Consider the following 16,129-nt stretch of genomic DNA (forward strand, 5'->3'; position numbering starts at 1 on the left):
TGCTGAGAAATGCTACTGCACTCCTCAGGGAGTTTCAGTGATGCAAAACACTCTTCTGCTGTGTGATAAAAATGCCAAAACTTTTAAAATATCTCTGTGGTAAAATATCCTGTGTTTTTTGAAGCCTGGATGCATACCTTGTTTTCACCAGGAAAAAATACTCTTCATTAATTTTCTCCCAAGTTTGGAGAACTTGATAAAAACAGTGGTCTTTGCGAAGAAATACCAACCAGTGACAAAAGCTGCTGTCTGGGTTTGCATGTCTTTGCTCAGTGTACTTTTACTTTCTCAAATCGTGCCTCATCCATGTCTTACTGCTTCACATTTCACCTCTCTTCCCTAACAAAGCACTAGAAACAGCTTCCTGTTCCATGCCTGGTGGGGTCCCACAGCCTGCTCCTGTGCACCATCCCACTGCAGTCCCACAGAAGCCAAGCCAGGTTTACTGAACTGGGTCACTGCTCCCAGTTAGACAGCACCCACTGTACCAGTCTCCTATCCTAGCAACACATAAAAGAGGATTCTCTCTCTGCCACCTTTGTAAACCACAGATAAGCCCAAGCAAGGTCTGCCCAGAGGGACATGCTAATTGAGAGGCTGTTTGGCAGCAGACTCTGTCCTTGCACAAATGTTCACAAAATGACTAATTAAAAACAAGCCTCTTGCCCTGCTTCCTTCCCTTGACAAGTTAACATAGGCACGTTTTTCCTTTCATTATTTTTTGGACAACAATAACGAACACACTAAGGAAAGAACACTTCAGGAACAGTTTTGTCTGAAGAAAGTACCAAGGGTGGTTGTCCCTTTCTTCTCTCACCCTGATGGCTGCCTCCATTGCTGGGAGGGTACAATCCAGGAGGAAGTCATTAAGAGGGGGTGTATGGGGAAAGGTGAGTCATTCCAGGCAATTCTTAATTATAGTGAAAAAGGAGGAACTATGCTTAACCATAAGAATTCTGTTTCTGTTGTCCCAAAAACTATTTTGGGTATTCGTAAGGAGAATAAACAGATTTTCCATGAAGCCAGGAAGGTAGGTCTCAGTGAGAAAACCCTTTGGGTTCCGCTCAGCTGAATGTCCTCCCATGGCCTTGCCTGGAAACCAGAAGGCACCAAGTAGGAGTGCATTACTCCACAGTGCAGACATGATGCCAAATGGGCAGAGCTCTTAATTACATCATAGATAATTGTGGTGTAATCATGTAAGCATGCAAGGAATGGGAGTAACTTTAATTCAGGAAAAATAGCTAACCGGGTTGTGTAATGGGGAAAACCAGCAAATGCAGGAGAAGAATGCAATGGTGAGGTGACTGCTGCAAACCAGGCAACAGAACGATTTCCACAGTGATCAGAGATCATGAGGCAACAGGCTGGATTTTTATCTAGCTGTTGTGCGTGACTAACAGCAGCTTTGTGCGTACATGGAGCGCTGAGGAACTGCTTTCACTGTTACTCCACTGCATGTGTGTTCATTGTTGTCTAAACCTGGGTATAATCGCTGTGAAACTTGCAAGAACGTAAGAGTTTTCCTGTAGGCAGAATGGACAAATCCCTATGGGAGAAAGGAGTTGGCTCCTTGTGAGGACCTTGATCTCTAGACTTGGAGAGGAACAGCTCTGCTGCTGGAAAAAGCTGCATGTGCATCCACGTGCTTTGGAGGCAGCCTCCTCACTGGGTCTGAGCCAGCTGCCTGATAGGAACTTGCTGAGGAAGCAGCTCTCCACTCCACGTGCAGCCAGGCTGCTGGTTGAGCACCTGAAATGCACAGAGACATGGAGGAGAAGCCATGTTTATTCCTGTTGAGGCTAGGAAGGGGCAACAGTGTGGCACTCAGCAAAACTTGAGTGTGAGACTGAAGAAATGATCAAAAGACGGGCCAAAATGTGCAGTGGTGTTTAAGCACATAAGACATGCAGAGAGGCACATCATGGGGATTTACAAAGGTAATTGGAAACTTTGTGGAATTACAGAAGCACCCATCTGACTCTCTAGACTTCTAAATGCCTCTGGACAGATGGTCCTTAGGGCCTGTTTTACCGGAATTCAGGTGTGCAGGTTTGGTGACCACAGGATGCACAGATCAGGTGCCTGGATGCAGCTCTCCCGCAGGGCACCTGAGCTGTGTGTACCGCTGGTGTTTTGGTAGCCCGCTCCCCGTAATGCCAGCCCGTGGCCTTTGATTGGCAGTCCCATACGTGGCTTGTGGGACTGCTGCTGACCTCCACGAGATCCTGCCAATATGTGGACAGTCACCAGAATCACCCTTATGAAGCTGAGGTCAAAGTGTTATGCAAAAAAAAAAAGTGCAGTAATTCCAAAAAGTGCAATTCCACCTTGAGCTGCAATACTGGACCTCCCTTGCTAAGCAGATAAATTAACTTTGTTACAAGGAAAAGCCAAATGCGGCAGGAAGTGGGGCTCATATTTCCAGGTGTAAAACCACCTTCCCTTTATGTCAGCACCAAACCCTCAACACAAAAAAATGAAGTAACTTGATTTACAGGCACAAAATCTGTCTTCCTCTGAAACAGTTAACTACATTTTTGTTCAGAGTAAGGAAAGGGCAGGAACTGAAAGGAGTGATCCTTTACATGTTGGGTTTTTATTTATATAAACTGTACAAAACACCTTGACAATCTTGGGGATACAGAGAGCTATATATAGAAATGTGAATAACTGTACTAGTGGGCATGACACTGTGTGCAAGCCAAAATATTCCTGAGTGTTTTCAGCCATGTGCTTTCCTTCCTCCCTCGAGCCTTGCATAGGTTATTCTAAATCACTTCAGCACTATGTAAAAGAATTTTTTCTTGCCTTTTATGGTAGTTGTTTCAGTATGAATACATAGTCTGAGACTTCCTCAAGACCTCTCAGATTGTCTTGCAATTTCTACTGAATAAATACCTTTATTAGGATCCTGTAAAGCTGTACCTCTATCCCACTGAAGTAGGTTATTCTGCAGTGAGCAGGTTATACAAAAACCTCTGTGCTGAAGAAGTATAAATGCTATGCTGAAGAAGTGCTATGATGTGAGAATTAGTAGATCAAACCCCACCAGGATGATGGTTTCTCCAGAATTGGTACATATCTGTCATTATCCAGAATTCCTTACAGAGCTTTTTAGACCCAAACACTAACCTAAGAGATAACATCTTTCCAAGGGGTTTCAGTACCATTACTTGTATTCTGAGATTTAACACATGCTGTGAACTAGTATTTGTTACTCCTGAGCAGAAATGCAAACGCTAAATGATTCTGACTGGAATGGAAACTATTCCTGATTTGGGACCCAGGTCATGCTTTCCAAGGAGGTAGTTTCAGGAGCAGCAAGCCTTAGGAAGGCGGAGATTAGGAAGGCTGGGTTTGCTTTCCTTGAGTGACTGAGAGTTTCAGCAGTGAAACTCTCCTGCTTCCAGGAAGCTTCTCCTGTGGCTGGAACATGTTTAGAGGCTCTCTCCCATGAGGGTTCTCTGGCGTTCAATAACATGGGAAGTTATGTATTGGTTGTTCCATTGCTGGGATGTTTACAGGGTTTTTTTCCTTTACCCAGCTTCCGATCTTCACAACAGTTGGAGCACTAAATCTGTCACATATGGCTGAAAACCGATAGTTGCACTGGACTCTCTTTGTGGGGGATGGGCAGGTGCATATGCATAGTATCATCCCATATTACCCATTTTGCTGGCACACTAGCTTAATATGTATTTTTCTAGACACACAAAGGATGTACGACTGCAGTAGCTTGTGGTAGTGAGCAGAATGGTTGCTGGTATTCATGGGTGAGGGAAATACATTCAAACCAAAAAGCAGAAAGCTGTCAGACATACCACCTTAACCACAAGTCAGAGGACACCAGGGAACACTATCTGTAAGAGTTGGAAGTGGAGAGGAGACAACAGAGAAAGCAAATTTTTAAACAAGCCTGGACAGTAGTTGACTCCTGGACCCCACAATCCCCAGTGAAGATTATGTGAGGAGCTCTTCTGGAGGCAAGTGGAACAGGTTCATGGAAGACACTCCCTGTTTGGGTTCACAGAAGGAGGTGAAAAGGTAAGAAGTAAAACCAAGCAAGCCTTGTGACAGACTTATCGTAATTTGGGACTGGCTAGAGGACAGTACTTTGGATTGACAGCTTTTTTGTCTTCTATGGAGAAAAACTTAGTAAGTGATGTTTTGGGGACAGTAAATCAGAAGTAAAGCCCAGAGCAATGCTTCAGAAAGGGGTAGGGCAGAGAGGTGGTGCAGTTTAGAAAAATTCTGTGTTGTTTTAATGCATGCTAAGTCATGCTAAGAATTTCGTGCCAGTCAACAACTTTTCCCAGGGAACATTTCACACACATCAAAGTGACATACATGTGAAAGGCTGGAGCGCCTCAGAACCAAAAGGGGCAGGCAGCTGGGAATGTGTTAGAAGTCTCTGCCTAATATTTAATTTAGGAAGGGAACTGTTTTGGAAACAGTTGAAGATAGTTGCGAAGTTTGGTGGCGGGAATTGAAGAGAGAAGTCTGAAGGACACAAAGGGAAGCAGGGTCATCACACAAGCAGAAAATGTGTAGGTGCTTTGGGAGCAAGCAGGCTGCCAAGAATTGAGTAAGGAGAGTGCTGTATGTCTCCAGATACAGATGCGGTCCTTGGTTAGATTAATCAGATGGCTGGCCTTCTTTGGGAAAAAAAGCAGTGAGATCAAAGGAAGGATCTTAGAGGAGGGCAAGAACAGATGAGTGAGAATGTGAAATGGGAAAGGCTAGATATGAAAAGAGAGGTTCTGGGTAGTGGAAGAAAAAGCTTACAAAAGCAAGTTTTGAAATAAAGCAGTGATATTTTTCAAGTTGCAGAAAGTGAACATAGCAAGCGAGAGGTGAAACAAAGTTTATATAGGCAAGAAATCAGATAAGAAATACGACTTTCTGATTTCTTCCTTTTAAAGCTAAACATTAACAAAATTGTGAAGTACAGCTTTCTGTGAATGACATTCTTGCTCTTACTTCCTTCTAGAGCTAGTGTGGTGTGACCAAATGGTAACAGTGATGGACATGATGAGAAAAACATCTCTAGTGACTATACAGGCAAAAATACACATGAGGATGAATTTACCCATCTAGTTAGTTCATATTAGCTGCTCTGAATGCCCCATTTAAAATGATCAAATGGCTTATACGATATCTCTTCTGTGACCCATGGAACCAAATCTGTGTCATGGAGTAAGGTCACTACACTGTCAGCTGGGTGACAAGTCTAGTTTGAGCATTGACTCAGGATTGCAGGCCATGGGCCTCAGGCCAAGGGATGTCGAGCGTGCCACAGAGGTGACGCGCGTACTCCCGGCGGAAGGCTTCCAGTCCATCGGCACGGCGCCATGCCATCCCTGCGCCAATTCATGGAAAGGCAACCGGGCTGCCTTCGAAGGGAATAACTTGTCTGGCTGTCCAGATGGATGTGGTGCTGTGCTGGCAGAAGTGAAAGCCTGGCAGGGAGAAGGAAGGGAGTCTGTGGGGTAGTCGTTGGTGTTTGCGCCAAGCTTTATAAGGAGACTGAACACTTGCTAAAGATGCCCTGTTTGCTTTGCCAAAAATATCTGGTAATTTTGGAAGAAATGGGGAGACAAGGGCAGATGTTGCACTGCTGTAGATCAGGGTAGATCCACTGATTTCAGCAGAGCCCCACTGGTTGAGTTTTGGCTCAAGGTCTGAGCAGTGGCATTAGCGCAGTGAGATGGTGTGACTGTGCTGCTGTAAAATGGTACCGTTCCAGATATTTCTGGTGTAACACAGAAGTAAGCCTGTCCCCTCGTGCCTTACTGCTAGGAGACGTTGCTACTGAGAGTTTGTTTGGGGTTTCTGCGTCAGCTTGAAAAGTAGCAACCTCCTTGCTGCAGTGTACTCCTTCAAACGATGCCACGACAGCTGTACCACACGGTGCCTGCCAGGTTCAAGCAAGGACACAGTGGAGCACACGTCAACAGTGGAGCTGCAAATGAGGTAATGTGTTATCAGCAGACAGGTCAGGGCTCTATGTATCAACTCCTGCAGCACAGAGTGACTAAAAATAACTTTCTGTTGCAAGTACCCATTTCCCGAAGAAGGAAATGCCCTCGTTTAACACCTTCCATCCCAAGACAAACCAGGAATGACTTATCATAGTTTCTATACCCCTTGGTATCCCGATGGTCTAGCTGGATGCCTGGCTCAAGTGCTCTGCTTTCACCTCCAGAAGGTGACCATAAGTCAAGAGTAATATAAAGACCTGAGCAATCCCAGCCACAACCCCATCACCTGACTGTCACCATGGGTAGTGTTACAGTTATGCACTAGCCTCTCTCTGTCAGGAATGTGAGTGTCTGGAGCAAGTGTGGAACTGAACTATTCCTCGTGCCTTTTAGGTACACATCATCAGACCAGGATCTAGACCACTAAATTACCTCACATGTCAACTTCCCATTTGGGTCTGAACTGTGAACACAGAAGCCTTTGGCTTCAGTTATTAAGCCAGCTTTATACCCATACACAGACACCAGAGAGATCCCAAGGAAGTATTTCTATTATTAAAAAAATATAAAATTTAAATCACTATTTGTAGCTTCTGGTGTGCCCTAAGAGGTTTTATTTTATCCACTAAACTGCAATGGATGTTTTGGTCCTTGCCACGTATGAAGAGGTCTATAGCACAACCCTTCAGTGCAAAGGATGTCAGTCTGTTTTCCCCAGCACTGTGGAGCAGCATGGGTTCAAGGCAAGGAGAGAACTTAAGTTCAGTTTATCATTAATACTGGACAAAAAAGGTTTCAAACTTATGTACTCTAATTGTATTTTTGCATCTTCATAAAAAATGTTTATCTGATTTCTGCTGGCAGTATGTTTCACTACCTTGTCCATCAGCTCTGATGCTTTCAACTCTGTCCAGGCAACTTCTATTCCCCCTGGTCTCCTAATTATTACTTTTCCAGATGTTTACATTAGTAAGTCATGGAGTATGCCAATCCTGTCTAATGAGAGTGACAGACCATCAGTTGTGCCACTACAGGCCAATGCAGTCTTCTCCTGAAGATACTACTGCTTTGAGAGCATGCAATAAAGTGCAAAAATGAATACGCAAAAGAGTTTGGAAAAGGCAGGTACTAATAGATACACCAGAAACAAGCATGCTCAGAGGCAAATAATTTACAGCACATGTCCTAGGGACCAAAACCACAGGTGTTTTATTAACACACAAAGGCACTGAGCTTAAGCAGGGCCATCAGATCACGCAGGCCAAACTCCTCTGCATTTGCATTAGTTGACTCAGGATTGGGCTTTTTTTTTCCTGACTACAGACAGTGCAGTGAGTATAAAAAGGACAATTAAACACCACTGCTGAGCACGTCTCTTCTTCCCATGTTGCACACCCTGGCAACAAATCAATTTTGTCCTTTGCTGTGAGACTTTTTCTCTCTCCCTCTCTCTGACGGCTCAAAATTACTCTCCCAGAATTCTCTAGAGCAACTTTTTTTCCCTTCCACAGTTCATCCTGCCAGTTGCCACTTTAGTAAAAAGCATATAGCAACCAACAACTTTATGTTTTCCATTCCCTCTAAAGGTTAACTATAGGTGAATGTTTTATTCTTTGTAACAAGTAATTGACATGCATGAGCCAACTTTCTGTTCAGAACATAATTTGTATTCTTGAGAGATCTGTGCATGTTCTTGTTCATATTGCTTCTTCCCTGAAGGGATCTGGAAGGGGGAGGAGAAGGAGAAGCTTTTAAAGCTTGGCTCAGAAAAGTTATAGAGAAAGATCTAGGCTTTCAGCTCCATCAGATAAACGGCAATTGAACTGCACAGTGTACAGTACACTGGCACATACTGATAGGAAAAGAACAGAGTAAAAAGGGGAAGGAGAAGGGGAGAACTGAGCAGGCAGAAAAACCAGAATACTCAGTGTCCAGGCAAGCTTGCTGCTAAAATAAAAATAATCAGAAACTTTGATCCCAAAGGTTGTTGGGCTCATTAGAAACACAATTCAGGTGGGAATTTAATGAGAGCCTTCTACTGAGAAGTCGATAGAGTTCTTCATATACTTGCACCTGGGCACTCAGGCAGCATTTGCTTAATGAAACTTAATTATTTGATTCCAAGACCACTGAAATCAGATTTGTTTCAGTCACTTAAGTGGGTTTAGGATTAAGTTCAAAAAAGCACCATTTTAATGGGGGTGTGGCAGGGTCATTTACAGAGTGCACTTTTTTCTTTTTTTTAATAGAGTCTTCTCATGTGGTTACATCTTCTTGTGAGAAGGTCTTTTTAAGATTTTTGTAAAAAAAAAGAGTGTCAGCATATATGCAATGCCTGTAATTTAGAACATAGCTGGTGGGTTGTGGTCTACTCGGTCAGGCTGATAGGTGTGGTGGGTACAGCTGTGTAATCCTTGTGATGCCAGAATCTGTCAGCTGCCACTTCAGGCCTTCAATTTTACCACACAATAGTAATTTTTTCTTTCATGGTAAGGATCTTAAGCCCCCTTGCATGTAGTTTTTTCAAAATTAAACAAACTTAAGACCCCTTTAGCAAACATAGAATATATTGAAAAGTTAATGTGAAATCAAATACAGAATATATTGGAAAAGTAATGTGAAATCACATTTAGAGACTTGATATTCACACTTTCACCTATGAGGGTAGGTCCTGCTTACCAGCAGTAACCCCCTTAGCTTGTAACATTCACAATTGTGGTTTTAGAAGAGTGAACAGTATAGTTTTACTGAAGAAAATATAATTTACAGATGGAACTGGGACAGGATTATGTATGCACATTATCATAGCAATTTATGAGATTTAGCTAGTGGAGAGTCTTCACGCTACTTAGGTTACAGTATCCTCTTGTAGCCCCCTCCCTGCAGTTTCCCACTGTACCCACTAATAAGCATTCTCCACACATGGATACCAGTTGTCTAGTAAAAATTACTCTAAATTCTAAGTAACTAAGGCAACTTAGGCAGAGACGGCCACCTATCTTGTATAATGAAAGCCTGAAGGAGCACCATGAGGTTGTTCTTTCCACTCACACTTTTATTTCAAACAGGTGTGCAAAGGGAACATATCAGAGAGATTTAAATAGAAAGTTAAGCAGACTGTAAATTTCCATCTATGCTTGGTCTAATTAAAGCTATGAACATACGTGAGACTGAGAATTTTGTTTAGAGTAATCCCCTTATCAAAACTGTCATATGCCAGGAAATGTTAGAAGCAGAGCTGCTTATTCCCCATGTTCTTGAGCTACTGTGTCTGCCATTTAAATATCAACATTTCTCAACATCTTTCAGTTTAACCCACAGAGGTTTTCCCACAGTAACTTCTGGCTGACTTGTGAGCCCCTTACTCATACCAGTGATTAATTAATTCCACAAATAGCTCCACTGTCTGCAGTGGGATCACATTTAATTATGACTACCTCAATGCAAAAGGTTTCCAGCCCTTTAGGACTAACGCAGATAGTGCTATGAGATAATCTCCCAGGGGTTGTGATCACCAGACTTATTTTCTACTTCTGCTTGCGTGAAGAAAAAGCCAATGTCAGCACAGACAAGTGGCAAAATGTCCCTACTGCAAGCCATGCTAAGCCTAAGTTTGGGGAGTTTTTTATTGTTATGATCTTACAAAGAGCTTTCTGCCTCTTTCAACTCGTACATTCTACCATAAAAGCAGAATATTAAGGTCTAGGGTGCAAGGATTTTCTCAACTTTACACTGTCTCATTTGGTGCAGTACCTGAGCTTTGTGCCTCTACCCAGTATTTGCATTTACAAATAATTTAAAGTCTATACGGAAAAAATAATTATCTGGTATTTATGCACCACAGTAAAGTCTTCAGGCCTCTGCTGAGCTAGGGGCCTCCTGTCAGACACTGTAAGGATATGTAATTGGCTTATGATTCCCCTCACTATTATCTGTTTCTTCCTAAAGGGTGATATTCTGAGTTTCGTACATGGATGCATGTAAGATCTTACATGTGATCTCACTGCAGCCAATGACATTATTTCTGAGATTAACTAATGACCACTGTGTAAAAGTGCTCATGTTCGTGTTATTGTTAATGAAGGGAAAAGGGGAAAAGAGCTTTTCAGTGCAAGGACCACAATCCTGCATGAAGCACAGGACTGGAAACAGGTGCTCATGGATCAAGCAAGCCCTCCTGAGGCCATTGAGTGGGTCCAGGGCTTAATCTTCATACAGACCACAGGGCTACCCATTCCCCTACAGCTCTTCTTGCTGGTGTCTGACGGACAGATTTCCCTGCTAAGCTTTTGCCTGAATGTTACAAAGTTTTCTTTTTTAAGAACTGCTGCGTAATAACCTAAAATAGCCTGCCCCATCCATCCTGAGTGCATCTGGGCAGAGTTCCTTCATAGTATCTGTCATGCCTAAAAATATTCCTATTATGAAAACAGAGACAGAGATGTCTGTTTTTGTGTGCTGTGCCTGTGTGTTTAATGTACGTGTAAGTGCATGTGGAGTAAGTCCGAGGGTGAGCTTCCTCCTCCACGGAGTGTGAACGCTGTACTGAAGGATCATCTAATGTCATAGTGTCATGATTAAGGGCTTGATACTTGTTTCTGAATATCTGTCTATAGCTCTACTACTGCACTATAAATACATCTAAACCAAAGCAGACGGTATGTAAAGCAGGGCAGGGAATACCTCTGACTTCTAGACTTGCTAAACTTGCAAAGCTGTGGGCAGTGCTGCTCGCAGTAATACTTTACAGGCGTGAGAGAAATACAATAAGCAGTGAGGCAGGCTAAGCCTCACAAGTGAGATGAGGTATAATACTTGAATGTTTCCAAGGAAGGAAACTAAAGGGCAGTGCAAAGTAGGTAGGATGTACTTTGGTGTGTAGAGAATGACAGTGGTGAGGGCCATAGTGACAAAGCACAAAGGTGGGAGGTGTTTTAGATCATATGTGGTTTTCCTTCTTTGAAAGTTTTAAGTCATAGAAAAAGCCCATAAAGGATTCAGATATGACCATACAGAAACAGGAACCGATGAAAGAAATTAAGTCTTGGGGTAGAGGAAAACCCTATTAGTTGAGTGTTTCTCACAGCTTTTTTCCCCTTCTTTCTTTTGAAATGATGATGTGTTCAGCTTCATAATACAGGCAAACCCTGCAACTGAATCTGCCCAGTTTAGGTGTTCTAAAGTGCAAAAACATGCAAGCACAAACACCTGCTGAGTTCAGGAGAACAGAAAGAAACAAAAGAAAGGATAAAACAAAGAAAATGCCCAGGTTATCTCCAGTTCCCTGTGAACCTAGTCCAGGTCAGCGCTGTTGTGCTGGCTATACTGCAATATATGAGTTTCTGCAGGATGCCCACATTTTATGAAATAGATTTTATTTCTCACAAGTGCTATCTTTACCTGAGGTTAGTGTTACTTTGAAACCTTCTTTGCTTCATAGTTTCCACAGTTCTACAAACAGTATCTCCATGTACTCATCCTCTGTGACTGCTGAAAACTACTTCTAAATTTCCTGGAGGGAGAGAGACAGTCAGATGAGGCAGCACTTTCCTGCCCAGTTCTGCACAGCAGAACCAGTAACCCTTTCAGAAAGACTGTCATGTACCCCCCTGAATATCCTGATTTAGTGCAAACTCACATTCATATATATAATTAACATTTTAAAAGGATTTCTAAAGTGTGTGTCATAGCCTATAAAATTCTTTGGCAAATGCAGAGGAATTTAGGTACTTTGAGGTTAAAACAGTTTTGGCAGAATAAAGAAAACTAGAAGCAGTAATAAAAAGCCCAAATCCCTGAAAGTACACAATGTGTCCTTCCCCATGCATTAGGCTGCAACAAGTGTGTTGATAGGCAGCATTGGATATGCAAGGATGACATAAACAAAAAGCCTGGGATTGCAAAGTAAATATTTGGGTGTATTAGCTAACTGTTTGTGGAGGGGTTTTCCGCTTTTAAATTTGTTTGTATTAATGTTTAAGTCCAACTCACCTTCTAAAAAAAGATAACTGCAATGATCTGTCTCCTGCCCACAGTCATCTCTTCCATCAATATTTTTGCTTATCTCTCTTCTCATGTTTCATGTTATTTTAAAGCAGCTCTTTAGCAATCCACAAAAATGTTAGCTATCCAGCTAGGTTTAAGTGGACCCCAGCTGAAGTAAATACTCCATACAGGCATACTATCTTTTCCATTTCTTGGTGAGTCCTCTTTGGGCCTGCTACATGTAGATCAGGAGTCTTTAAAATGTTTAGTGAGGAAACCATGCAATACAGAAACTATTGCTTTCACAGTGCTGTGTTTCTATAGTAACCATCTTATTAAAGCACTGCAGCCATCTGCTCTAAATACTAGCTTCATAAGACCATCAGGACTAGCTTAAAACAATATCACATGTTCATTAAATATTAAAACTAGAAACAAGAGGACAAGAAGAGAGAACTACAGGAGAGAGCTTTTTCCTGTTCCTTCAATCTAATCTTTGAAAAAAAACCACACTTGTTTGCTCTTTTTAGATAATTTAACAGTTCATGCCACTGCTTTAGAAAGAACTGTGACCACACTAGCTGCTGGTGGCATAAACTACAACTTTCTGGAATGTTGCAATTACAAACAAATGAAGAGTATAGCTTCCTGGGGTAGGTGTTCAGTTTGTGTATGTTCCTAATAACAGATTTTCTGGACCCTGTTTTTGTAGCAGTACTCTCAGACATAGGAAGTCTTTGGAGGAGGGAGCACAGGGGGAAGAGCCAGCAGCAGCTGAGAGGTGCCACACTGAAGCAAACAACTGTCTGTTTTTATCATAGTCTGCTAAAGGGCAAATGCCTCAGAGAAATGTATAATCACTCAGTAATGCATTCAGCAACCTCCAGCTCACAGCCAGAACCATGAGACTTAAACCCCCCTATCACTTGTATCCTAAGGAGCAGGCGCCTAGACACGGTCCTAATTCACAGAAATGCCTGCCACCTTCAAAAGAACTTGCATCAGCAGCAGCATGTGACAGCAAGGTCCTTAGATTAAGCACACCTGTCATATTTGTTTCCTTTAAGCAATTTGAAATCTGTTGGCTGTTACCTTCTTCGAATACTGTCTTTCTTCAAACTGTGCTAGAGAGCCAAAGGTAAGCTCCTGAGACCCCTTCTCTGCCTTTAGCCCATGGTATCTAGCTCACACTCCAGAGTTATTTTCACTGTGTTCCACTTCCTGCTCCCTCATACTGTGCTGCCCCTTTTGAGGCCTGGACCCCGGAGTCAGAATACATGGGAACATCTGAAAATTTCACTGGAACAAGAAAGAATAGGAGAACTCAGATCTTCCCATGGACAAACCACACACCTCTGGCACTACAGCTCAAGAGAAATATTTTCTAGTGTTTTGCATTCTCTCAAACATGTTTCTATCTTCATCCACGAAAACAGCTTAACAAAACCATAAATAATACTAAGATTAAGTACTGTATTGGATTTGTTTTTCCCACTTCTCGTAACTGCCACATTGAGCAAGTGCCTACACTTAAGCTGTTCATTATATTGTCCAGATCTTCTGCGGCAGAGAGCATTTGCATCATGCATGGAATAGCGGCAGTGTGCCCAGATAACACTGACATGGTCCTTGGCCAAAAAATTCACAGTCTAATGGATCACCAGACCCTCACAAAAATGTGTAAGTACAAAAATGTGTACTTATTTTAAGATTCCCCCAGTATGCAGTTCCTCCTCCTTGATGACACCAACTTCTTTGTTTCACACACCGGCTTTTTTTCTGAAGTTCTTCTGAGGTCTCTCAAATACAAAACCCAAGGACAGTATCTCAAAAGGCAGGAACAGTTGTAAGCACAAACACTGAATGAGGAACAGGAGTTCCTGGAGTTACACTAAACATCAAGCTGAACAGTTATGTGAGTCCTTTTGAGAAAAAAAGGCAATTTTTGCACAGGCTGTAAGTCCTCTTTGTGTGGCTTTGTCAGACATTGTTACCTTTCTTCTCAAGCCTCGGCAGGGCTTCAACTGGAATGCTATATCTGTCCAAAAGGAAAAAATGTTCATCAAAATGAGAAGACTTGGCAGAGTACAGAATCTCCTTTAGCAGAAGTCTTCTAGAGCAGATTATCCAACTATTTGTCAAAATGACAGTTACAATTTTGCTGACATGGGAGAAGAAGATGGAATAAATGGTCTCTTCCATGGCTATTTCATACAACTTTTAGGAACAACTTGTCCATCTTTCTCACTGCTGTGCACTGGTACAGGGACATACTATTTAGTATATCCTGATTAGAATTTTCCTGGATAAGGGTGCAAGCAAGTTTGCACAGACTATAAAGAGGCTCACAAAGGAAACATGCTGGCCACTCTTCCCTTCAAAGTTAAACTAACCTAAATTTTCCACATCAAAACTTAACACTGGAGCATGACATTCTTTTACATGGAATTTCATGGTATTTGCTGTGCTTGAGACAACCATACTCTCCACATTTGTGGACCTTCAGCAAGGATAAATGATTAGGCTGCTAGGATAGTGGAACATGAGTAAAAGAGAAGGTCTGATTTTGCTGCTTCCAGTGTATCTCTATTGAATTCATAAATCAGTATTGCTGCAGCTTGCCTGTTAAATAGTAAAGGCTGTTTTCTTTTATTGATGTATAATTTGACTATTAGAAATGGAGGTTTCATCCTATTTTGAAGCTTTGGAGGTTGGCCATGGACAAAGTCAGCCTGGTGGGCAAAGCACAGTAGTGTTTCTTGTAGGACTGAAAGACAGAGGAAGAAACCTCAGCACCTCATTGGCTTAATCCTGTGAACATGAAGAAGCCATTGCTGGTATGGCTCAGACAACTTTTTTTTTTTTTAAAACTTACTCTGTAAGGTGGTATTTTCTTGCTTTCCTAAGAACATCTCTGGGCATTTTCCCCTCTACATTCCCCAGTACTGTAAAAATCTAAAATGCTTCCTTTTTCTTTCATTGTTTCTGTTCTCTTTTGCACACATCATAGTTCTTGTAACTCTTGAATTAACAGGACTTGTTATGTTTTTAAGGTGATGCAAAACATTTTCTGCCTGTGGTTTGTGCTGAGCAGATATTCTGCAGGTTGGTTGCATATTCCCACCTTGCCTTTGAGTGCTGTGGGCAGTTGTGAATGTGACTTAACGTACTGTCCAGCAGGTGTTTTGTAAGTTGTCTTCTCTCTGCACAAAAGCAATAAGCAATTGGTCTGTTAAGGAACCCATCTTCTGCTGAGAAAACAATGAGTAACAGAGACAGAGGAACAGCGTGACCCCAGTCTGCGTACCTCTCAGGTCAGGAAGTCCTCCCACTGCCTCACTCAGTGCTGCAAATTTTGGTAGCGCAATTCAGATCCTATCCAAGATTCCCAGCTCCAAAAGACATTAATGACAAATCCCTCAGGTAAATACCAAGGTGCTGTTTCATCTCTTCTCCACTTCCCCTGCTTTTTCGGCAGATTGGCTTTTCAAAAGGGTGAGGGAAGAGGGGGATTTGCAGCAAATTATAAACTGGTGAGTAATCTCTCACTCTCTCTCACACACACATATGGCAGAGAAAGCTATGGCCAGGGATAGTTGTTTATTATGCCAAGGGATTTTCTTTCCCAAACTGTGCACTGTCATGACTGTTGATCACCAAATCTCAGTATAAGAAAAATCAAAAGTCCCAAGTCTGTTCCTTGGGAGTTGTAAAACTCTTTAGTAAGACTTGCACCCATGCATCTGAAGACATAATTAAACTTTAGGTGTGCCTTTTGCTGAACTTGTTAAACAAGATTTCCATTGCTTTTTTACCTAGAGGACAAACCCATGACAGAGTCTGTATTTATTTTGAGATACTCATCTAAACTGACACAATGGCGGTATTCACCCTGTAGCACACAATGGTAATCTTATAGTGTTCCTGCCCTCCTGATCCAACCGAAAGCATGGGATAAATTAATCTTTATCATAAGCAGCATTTCTTCCCTTATATTCTCTTCACTGGGTGGCTAAAAGAAGCTCTTTGTATAACATAAGAAAATATCATAAACAGTAACAGTAAGAAGATTCTCTGAGTCAAAGATGCACCAGACAGAATTTGTGTATCTGGATGGACCTTACACTGGTTAAGTTAAACGTACTGGTGAAGCCCACAGA

At 42.1% G+C, this 16,129-nt stretch overlaps 1 protein-coding gene across 4 annotated transcripts in view; it reads right to left on the reverse strand.

The window, feature by feature from the left end:
• Positions 1-16,129, reverse strand: part of TET2 (tet methylcytosine dioxygenase 2) — a 71,592-nt gene that overhangs the window by 41,882 nt on the left and 13,581 nt on the right. The window contains exon 2 of one of the 4 annotated variants that reach the window (XM_027677106.1): positions 11,385-11,496. The exons of the other annotated variants lie outside the window; for them this stretch is intronic. The gene's annotated coding sequence lies outside the window, so the exon portion shown is untranslated. The remainder of the gene's footprint in view (positions 1-11,384; positions 11,497-16,129) is intronic. 4 annotated transcript variants of the gene reach the window in all.

Source organism: Neopelma chrysocephalum, unplaced genomic scaffold (assembly GCF_003984885.1).
Source record: "Neopelma chrysocephalum unplaced genomic scaffold, ASM398488v2 Primary Assembly neopelma1_42b, whole genome shotgun sequence".
Classification (NCBI taxonomy): Eukaryota; Metazoa; Chordata; class Aves; order Passeriformes; family Pipridae; genus Neopelma; species Neopelma chrysocephalum.